Source organism: Hibiscus syriacus, unplaced genomic scaffold (assembly GCF_006381635.1).
Source record: "Hibiscus syriacus cultivar Baekdansim isolate YM2019G1 unplaced genomic scaffold, ASM638163v2 tig00110020_pilon, whole genome shotgun sequence".
Taxonomy (NCBI): domain Eukaryota; kingdom Viridiplantae; phylum Streptophyta; class Magnoliopsida; order Malvales; family Malvaceae; genus Hibiscus; species Hibiscus syriacus.
This window is the reverse complement of record NW_024062568.1, coordinates 2,130,234-2,140,446: the sequence shown is the minus strand read 5'-3', so window position 1 is coordinate 2,140,446 and position 10,213 is coordinate 2,130,234. Positions and strand designations below refer to the sequence as shown.

General features: G+C 37.3%; 1 pseudogene; it reads left to right on the top strand.

The window, feature by feature from the left end:
* Nucleotides 1-2,500: 2,500 nt before the first annotated feature.
* Nucleotides 2,501-9,969, top strand: LOC120213405 (annotated as a pseudogene).
* The last annotated feature ends 244 nt before the right edge of the window (nucleotides 9,970-10,213 follow it).

Genomic DNA, 10,213 nt, shown 5'->3' with positions numbered 1-10,213 from the left:
AAACTCCATAACCCCATAACCAAATCACGAGGAAGAAAGCCAATCAAAAAAAAAAATGCTCTACTGGGTACTCATCCAATACTTTGGTTATTTTGTAATGTTATTTTCTCCTTTTTACATTCTTTTGCATCTTTTTATATAATCATTAGTAGTCGATTTATTAATCAATTAATCCGGATCAAATATCGTAAAGGAGAGGACGACTCTCTTTATTCAACTTGCTCCATTCACAAACGCTATAATTTGAACATTTAACCTTATTTAAGAGATCTAATGTCTTGTTCCACTAAACTAACTATGTAATATTCGAGAGGAGATATTGTCCCTCTCAAAAATTTTGTCGAATGACACTTTAGGTCTCTATTACTTTAAATATCGATCAAACAAAGCTTTGGCCACTCCAATTTTTAGGTTTAAATCGTATTGAATACCTATTCTTTTGAAGTTAAACAAGTTAACCCCTCTTAGTGTTTAATTATAGCTTTTTCCCTGAAATAAAAGTTTAATTGTTAAGCCAAAATTTTAAAAAAATATTTATATCATAGTTTAATTTTCTTAAATTTGAATTTGAAATTGACATAGACTATTTATACGAAAACAATGACAACATTGCTTATTTTGTCTGATATATAGGGATCTAAAAAATATTTAAACTGAAAAATAGGATCAAAGCTTAAGTTTTGTGGGTTAAAAACTAATAGGGACTCAAGAAGTAAATAAACCTAAAATTTAGGGAGACTGGGACTTAATTTATACTTTAGAGGCCTAAGATGTGGTTAAATCTAAAGAAATACTTTTGGAGGGGATAACCCCTCATATGATGAACATAATTCGATTGATAACAAAGATTGATCATAGAATAATTTTCTTGATTCAATTAATTTATTTTTGAGTTGGAATGCCTTAACCCTTGTATTTCTTTACATTGTTAGGCAAAAGCTGGGTCCGACATGAAATTTAATTTTAATGCAGGGTTTGGTAGAATTAGATAATAGTATACCTTAACTTACTATTTTCATTAATTCCTTCTTCTTTTTTTCCAGTTTACTTTTAGGTCAAACAATTTTTTTATGAAAGTTTGTGTATTTAATTTAATCATAGGTCTACAAATTTGAATTTTACACATACATGTCATATGGGTAAAGAAGCTATGTGAGTTTCAAATAAATAAAATCATAAAAATTAAACACATATGGAAATAACACGTGAACAACATGCATTAACAGTTAATCAACTAAATATTTTTATCCAACAAGAACTATTTTGACCCCCAAAAAAAAGTAAAAAACGAGGACTAAAATGCTCCAAAAAAACTGTAAAGATTAAAATAATTATTTATATAAACATTCATGACTAATTTTATCATGTCTTATCATTAACCAGTTATATTTTATATGAAATACATGATTTCTAGGTAACTAGTGGAGTTTCTTTTTGTTATTAGGGGTTTAAAAACCTTGAAATATAATAACACTAGCCTGGTCTTAACAACACAATTAATTTGGTGGTGCGTCTATTTATAGTTTTTTTTAACATTAAAATCTATGTATATTTAAGCGTATATATATCACTTGGAGGTTAGTTCATTATTATTATTATTATTTTCCCTGCAGGAGTGAGCGAGAGTTTGATAACGGAGATCTTCCATTTTGTTTTCTAGTTGTTGCAATTGCGCCGGTGGTGGTGCTTTTAGGGATGGTGGCTCCGGCTGCAGTAGCTCAAGATTGCTATCCGCTGGGTGCCCCATGCTATGGTGATTAGGAGTGTTCTATGGCTTATGCGCCAGTATCGGGGGACGTGATGTTTGCGCTTAGTCTTCTATTTGAGCGTGGAATAAAAAAATAAATATAGCAGTTATTACTTGTTGCTTTTGTTGGCAATAAATGCACCTACTGCAGTTGATATATTTGATTTTATGGATCAAGTTCGAGTCTTTGTGTATACGAAAACCCCCAATTAAAAGACTTATCCACCCTTTACACTCTTATTTATATTTTACTTTCATCACCAAACCATTTCATTCAAAATTTAATTACGTTATACTTTTTCATTTTAATATCTAATTGTTAGAAGATTAAGAAAGAAGATGATATCTCTAATATAATAATAGTTTTAATCTCAAAATTTATACAATCTACAAATTTGATCTTATGTTGAAATAATTCAATGATTTTAATAATCAGACTTTAAAAATAAGTCAAATTAATAGATTTTTTTAAATATTAAAAGTTATATTTATGAAATTGTTTCAAATTTAAATTAATTCGATATAATATATTCTTTTGGAGACACCTATTATTATATAAAACCATATCTGTCAGTGACCAAAATGGAGAAGACGTAATGTTAATGGTCAAATTTTGAAAAAATAGTTTAATGACTAAAATAGGATATATATAATAATTTAATGACTAATAGTGTAATTTACCCTTACTTATTTCACCTTTGGAGTTCACTATCAGAGCCACGCTTTTCATCTTTCTCGCCAAAAAAAAAAAATCATTTCAAAACAAAAACACCAACCCTCAAAGAAAGCGATTTTCTCTCTGGTTTTTCATTTATGCAGAAAAATCCGAGGAAAAATAGAAAATTTCGAAACTTCGATTGAAAGGATAGATATGTCGTCGAAAGGGAAGGAGAAGGAGGTGGTTTATGGGAAACGGAAGGTCAGCGCCGGAAGAAGCGGAGGCGGAACGGAGGAGAGCCGTCGGAAACGGAGGAACCGGGGAGTGCTTCAGTTCTTTGAAGACTCTGCTGAGTATGATGTTAGTGACGCCAGCGATTACAGCGATGTCGATGATTGTAAGGCTGATCTGATCGATGTTTTCTTTGTTTTGTTTTTTTTTGTGATGATTTTTATGCTTCGTTTTGGAGGGTTGCATCTTACGGCCGCTTATTTCTGCGATTTTTAGGGCTTTTCCCTTTGATTTTGTTCATCATTTTGGTTTTTAGGGCTTTTGGTTGTGGAGGTCCTTGACTTTTAACCGTCAAAATGGTTTGTCATTTGTTTTTTCTTTTAAATATTTTTGGAGGATTTTTTTACTTTTAATATGTTGCATAATTTGGAAGAGTATATTTAAAAAAAAACTGGAACTATTGATGACATTTTGTTGCTTCTGCATGAGTAATCATTTTAGGGTGTTTGGTTATGAAAGTGGTTTATTGTGCTTGTATTATCATCCTTGAGTTTTTGTGATGAATTTTTTTTGGTTGTTTGGTTGTGAAAGTGGTACTGATTAAGTAAAGAACAATCCTTTTATCATATTTTTGCAAGAAGAACCAGATCTTGATGTAAATAATAATCCCTGGAAAGCCCACAACTTTCCATTTGTCCCCAAGGAGAGGTGATCGAGGAGAGTTTGACAAAATGATGGAGGAGAGGTACAGGGATGGTGCTAGGTTTGAGACGTTCGAGGAAGATTATGAAGCCAAGGGATCAATTGTCAAAAATTCTACCTTGCCTCCGGCCAAGGATCCTATTATATGGAAAGTTAAATGTGTGGTATGGTTGATGTGTTGTTAAAGTAACATATCCTACTAAAAATTTGAATGTAATCTTCATGTACTCCTACCATTTCTCTTTTTCTTCACCTAAATTTGTTGTATGTAGGTTGGACGTGAAAGGCATTCAGCATTCTGTCTCATGCAGAAGTTTATTGACATGAAATCACTTGGAACAAAATTACAGATAATATCAGCATTCTCTGTTGATCATGTCAAGGGTTTTTCTACATTGAAGCTGACAAACAATGTGATATTAATGAGGTAAATTATGTTTTAGGACACCAGAAAATAAAATGGCTTTATTATTTTATTAGTGTCTATGCGCTAACATACTTTTCTTCTATATTAGGCATGTAAAGGATTGACATACATTTATTCTTCACGAGTGGCACCAGTACCAAGCAGTGAAGTTTACCATTTGCTCAATGTCAGAACTAAACGTAGTGAAATCTCTAAAGGCATGTGGGCTCGGATAAAGAATGGGAAGTATAAGGGGGACCTTGCCCAGGTAGACATGTTTTATATGTTTAAATCAAGTTTGCTCTATGCCCAATTCTAGATTGTTAATTATTATCTGTCAAATTTCTTCTGCAGGTTGTGGCTGTAAACAATGAAAAGAAAAGAGCAACTGTAAAGCTCATTCCAAGAATTGATCTGCAAGCAATGGCTGCAAAATTCGTAATAATCCTAATTTTCCACATAAGCTTGTTTTTCTGCTGTTCTCTGTTGCATTGTTTGACATCTTATATTTCTTTGGAGATTTATATGCACTAGATTTTTCATCAAATAATTGATTTTGTATTACAGGGTGCTGGAGTTTCCATCAATAGAAGTGTTATACTGCACCAAAATTGATAAGTTCAATTGAGCTAGAGTAATACACCTGCTCTATGAATTGTTTATTTGTTTCATTGCTTTTGAGATGTTTATGTTAATGTTTAAGCCTGGTGCAGGGAGTTTCGACCTCTAATTCAGTTTAGACGAGACCGCGATACTGGCATTGGTTTTCAAGTATTGATGGCATGATGCTAAAGGATGGATATCTGTATAAAAAAGTATCTATAGATTCCTTAAGCTGCTGGGGTATAATACCTACAGAGGAGGAGCTCCTAAAGTTTAGTACTTCTGATAATAATGAATCTGATGATCTGGAGTGGCTATCGCAACTTTATGGTGAAAAAAAGAAGAAAAAGACAATTACAAATGAAAAAGGAGGTGAGAAAGGAGAAGGTTCGTCAGGGTTAGGTTTGGAGGATAGCTTTGAACTGTATAACCTTATCTGTTTCAGGTAATTCTTGAACAGAAGTCTGCGATAGCAGTAACCACGTATCAACAACTTGTTAATAATCTATTTTATGTCCATTTTCATTTCCATTGCAGCCGGAAAGATTTTGGGCTTATTGTTGGCATGGAGAAAGATGATCGTTACAAGGTAAATAAATTATATTATTTACTTCTGATAATTTCGACTTCTTACCTGCTATCCATGTGCTAGATTCTAAAAGAGGCTCCAGAAGGACCTGTTGTAGTGACTGTTGACAAGCGTGAGTTAAAGAATGGGCCTTTGGATACGAAGTTCACTGCACTAGATAAGCACTCAAAGACTATATCCATTAACGACACTGTTAAAGTCTTGGAAGGTCAATATGAGGTGTGGCAGCAATCTTAAGTCACTTTCTCATTGTATATTTTTATTTGTGTTTAGTGGACTAGATGTATATTGACATATTACCTGTCTCACATTTTAGGGTAAACAAGGGATTGTTAAACAAATCTACAGAGGGACAATTTTTTTGTATGATGAGAATGAAACAGATAATGGTGGCTTTTTCTGTTGTAAATCACCAATGTGCGAGAAAATCAAGCAGCATTTAGATAAATGCAATGAGAAGGTTGTAACTGAACTGAACATAGTCTCTTACTCTTTCACCATCTTGAGATTCTCATGATCTATATTGAATTTTTAATTTTTCTTCAGGGTGGTGATCCTGGTGGTACATTAGATTTTGGGGATTTTGTATCATCTCCTAAGTCCCCAATATCGCCTGAGAAGCCTTGGCAGTCTCAAGAGAAGGAGACTAAGAGTAACTGTATGTTTCTAAAAATTCCGTTCTCCAGTTTTGGCTCAATAGTAATCATGTATTCAAATCTCTAGTCACTGACACAAATTAATTATTTCACATGCAGTCAACAGAGGGAACACAGATGGAATGTTCTCCATTGGTCAAACATTAAGAATACGAGTGGGCCCTTTGAAAGGGTACCTTTGCCGTGTCTTAGCTGTATATCGTTCAGATGTTACAGTAAAAGTGGATTCCAAGCAGAAGGTTCTTAAAGGTTGGTACGTTAATGGATAATCTTTTTGATGGGTTATATAGGCTTATATTTCCTGTGATGACACAAATGGCTTCTTGATGTTTCTATAGTTAAAAATGAGCATCTTGCTGAGGTTCAAGGGAAGAGCACTGCTGCAAATACAAAGTACCTGGATTTTGTAACTTTGATTAATTTACTTTCTGTAACCTTTGTAACAGTTATCTTAATATGTTTTGTTGTGCTCTTATACATCCTTTATAAGTGAGCATGATGGATCAAGTTCATTCAAACCATTTGGATCAGAAGCTTCGACTGGAGGTGAGAAGTTCTCTACCTTAAGATGTGTCAAAAATAATAACTTGTATGCAATTTTGTTCAAATGTCAATTGCATTATGCTTTCCATTTTTATTGGATGCTTTCTCTGTAAATGAGGCATGAATATTCATTGATGGTTTGCTCGAGTAAGAATTTGTTATAACGTGAAGTTTGGGTTTTATAATATTGTAAAGTCCTAATTAAAGTAATTCCATGAGGTTGGTTATTATTCTTTCATGCTTGTGTTATCCTTTTCCTGGCTGTAACTGATAGAATTTAATCATTTTTCCACACTCTGTTTTTGGAAGATTGGTTGAGTGGTGCAGGAACATCGGCTGAAGGTGGTGGGTGGAGTGCTGAGAGGTAAACAAGCAGACTTTGTCACATATAGGAATATATATATGTCTGTGTGTGTGGTTGTTTATAACGGTAAAATAATTCTATTAGCATTTGAATTTCAATTTTTGTTATGAAAAAATTTTAGATCCACCCTTGATGAGTGCAAATGTAGAGTAGAACTAGGGATGGGCATTTAAACCCGACCCGACCCGATTGGGTCGGATTTTTCTAAAAAAAAATCGGGGTCGGGTTTGGGTTTAGGGTGAAAAAAATCCGACCCGACCCGAAAAATATTTTTTTTATTATTTCGGGTCGGGTCGGGTCGGGTGAAACCTTGTTTTGGTCGGGTCGGGTCTCGGGTGGAGGCTCTCTTGTTTTCGGGTCGGGTGGACCAAAAACCCGACCCAACCCGACCCATGCCCATCCCTAAGTAGAACTCATGTTTGAGGTAAAGAATGCTTTTAATAAAATACGTACAATCTGCTCCCGATTGTGGGACCTTTCCTCATGACAATTTACTCGTACGAAGTCCCCCACACAAATAAGAAAAACCAAAAAAAAAGGGAAAGAAAAACCAACCCCTGCCTTTCTCCAGTGGCTCCTGGTTGCCAAAACCTTTGGCAGATATGCCCCCTCATATCTTTTTCTTTTTCTTAAACGTGGTATCATTTCTGCATGCTGACCATGGTCTTCAATTCTCTGCAGGAGCTCATGGCCTAGTTTCTCTGGGCCTGGCAATGTGGTTCGTCTTTCATTCTCTCTCCCTCCTTGGCTCCCTCCCCCCCTCTCTCTCTCTCTCTCTCTCTCTCTCTCTCACACACACACACACACACACACAAACACAAACATTCACATGCACAAATTTGTTAACACCCACCGAATTATAACTGATGAATGATATGTAATATTCATTCACCTCCGTCAAATTTGTACTCTTTCATGGAAGTAGTTATATATGTTTTTGTGATGGTCGCAGCAGCAGACTGATAATTCAAACCCATTTGGTACTGGGGACAGTGATCACAAGACTGGTACAATTACTGCCCCATTATTGCCATATGGGCAATGCCTTAAAAACAATTTATTGCATGCTTAAAGGTGTTCTCTTTCACTCTATGTTCTAGATGGTGAAGGCTCTGCATGGGATACCAAGGTGACTGCAAACCATTCTTCATCTTGGGGTGCAGCAGCTCCTTCTGTGGATAATGATAAAAAACAGGTTTAAATGATGCATCTTGTTTCCAATAAATGTGAACTGTTATACAGTATTTAATTTGTGCTTAAAGCGTGTTCATTGTTGTATATTGTAGATGGCACATCTTCTGCTTGGGAAAATAACACGAGCACACAACAAAAATCAGCTTGGGCTACAGGTGACAGTGATCAAAATGCTAATTGGGGAAGTTGGAATAATTCTGCTCCCAAGATTGACTCTGGTGGCGGTGCATCTGATGCTTGGGGTAAAACTACCTCTAGTGGAGATCCATCAGGTGTTTTAAAAGATGCTGGTAATGACAGTTGGGATAAAGGTAAAGGTGTGGCTGAAACAGGATCATGGGGGAAAAGCGAAAAGTCAAGTGTTAATGATGTAGGTCAAATCATCAGGGAAGTTGGGGGAAAAAGAATGATGCTGGTGTCGGTCAAGATAATTCTTGGGGTAATGCTGCTGAGAAGTGGAACAATAACGATGGTATTGGTGGAAGCAAGGGAAATTGGGGTAGTTCAAAGCCTGCTGCAGAAGATGCCAAAGGATCCTGGGGCAAACAGGATGGAGGTTCATCACTGAATCAATCTGATGGTTGGAATAAAGAAAAGGCTGCCGATGTTGGAACTGCTTGGGGCAAACAGGATGGAGGTTCATCATGGGGCAATCAACTTGGGGGATCATCATGGGGTGGTTCAAACACCAAATCTGGTGGTGGAGCTAGCCAGGATGCTGGCCAAGATTCTGGTTGGAGCAAAAGGGATAGTTGGAACTCTGGTTCTGGTGCAAATCAGGAACCTGATTGGGCTAAGAAAAATGACGCAGACTTTGGATCTGGTGATGCAACCAAAGATTCTACATGGGGAAAGAAAAGTGACTGGAACTCGGGATCTGCAGATGCAAATCAGGAATCAATGAAAAACAGTTGGGGTTCTGGTACTACTGATGCTGGTCCTGACACTGGTTGGGGCAAAAGGAGCAGTTGGAACTCTGGTTCTGGTAATGCAAACCAGAATCCTGGATGGACTAAGAAAAGTGATTCGGACTTTGCTGCTGGTGATGCAACCAATGATTCTAGCTGGGAGAAGAAAGGCTCAGCAGATGCAAGTCAGGATTCAAACTGGGGTAAGAAAAGTAGTTGGGGTACTGGAACTGATTCTGGACAAGACGCTGGTTGGGGCAAAAAAGGTGGTTGGAACCCTGGTGCCAGTAGTGCAGGTGAGGATTTAGGTTGGGGCAAGAAAAGCAACTGGAATTCAGGAGCCGGGGATGCAAACCAGGATTCTGGTTGGAAACCGAAAAACGATTGGAAGTCTGGAAGTGGAAATGAAGACCAAAATGAGCCTTTTAGCGGTAGGGGTGGTGGAAGTTGGAGGGGAGGTTTTGGTGGTAGAGATGGTTCAGGTAGAGGCTTTAGAGGTAGAGGGGATTCAGATGGAGGAGGCTTTCGGGGTAGAGGTAGATCAGATAGAGGATGGGGCAGATCTGACAGAGGAGGTTTTGGTGGTAGAGGTGGTGATCGTGGAGGCTATGGAGGTAGAGGTGATCGTGGAGGCTATGGAGGTAGGGGTGATAGAGGTAGAGGTGGTGATAGGGGAGGCTATGGAGGTAGAGGACGTGGAAGGAGGGATGAAAATTGTGGTTGGAACAATGGGGGTGATTCTGGTGAAAATAAGTCTTTTGGCTGGAACAAAGAGGGGAATCAGGGCTGGAATGGAGGCGGAGTGAAGACCTGGGGTCAATCCAATGTGGATAATGGAGGCCAATCCTCCAGTTGGAATCAATCTGGTGGCTGGAACAAAGCCGGTGGTTCAACTAATGAAACAGGTGGGAATCAAGATACCAGTTGGAAGTCATCCAATTCATCTGATGGGAACAAATGGTCAGGCTGGAAGCAGTCTACCAGCAGCAATCAAGGACATGGCTGGGAGAAAAGTTCAACTACTGGTGCTGGAGGAGGGTGGGGTAATCAAGCATCCGGCTCGGGAGAACAAGTTGAACCGAAAACTGCAGATGAAGGGGCATCATCGGGTTGGAACAAGCCGAAAGACAGAGAAGGAAGTAGCGGGAATCAAGGCGCATGGGGTAAGGAATCAACGATTTCTTGGGGACAAGGGAGTGGTGGTAGCAAGGGGGGATGGTAGTTTATATTCCGTGTTTGAAGTACTTGAAATCTTGCTGATCATCAAGGTTGTATATACTTTTATTTTGTTCTGTTTCTGCAGTTCCTACTGTGTACAGCAGCAGGAAAGGCGTTTGCTGTTTAGTTAATTGTAGCAGTTTCTTCAGTGCAGATGTTTGCTCAAACCATATAATATTATAAGTATTCGATATCATATGTTGATTAATTTAAATTCGACTCATAAAAATCAAAATTAAAACCGAGGATTGGTGAAATTCTCACTTAAGTATTCTACACCTAGTCTAAATCGTAGCAGTAAACGCATATATGGATGTGATGTTAAAATTTTATCAATTCAAATTCTATTATTAACGTGAGAACAAAGACATAATTTTATTCAGACAATTGGACG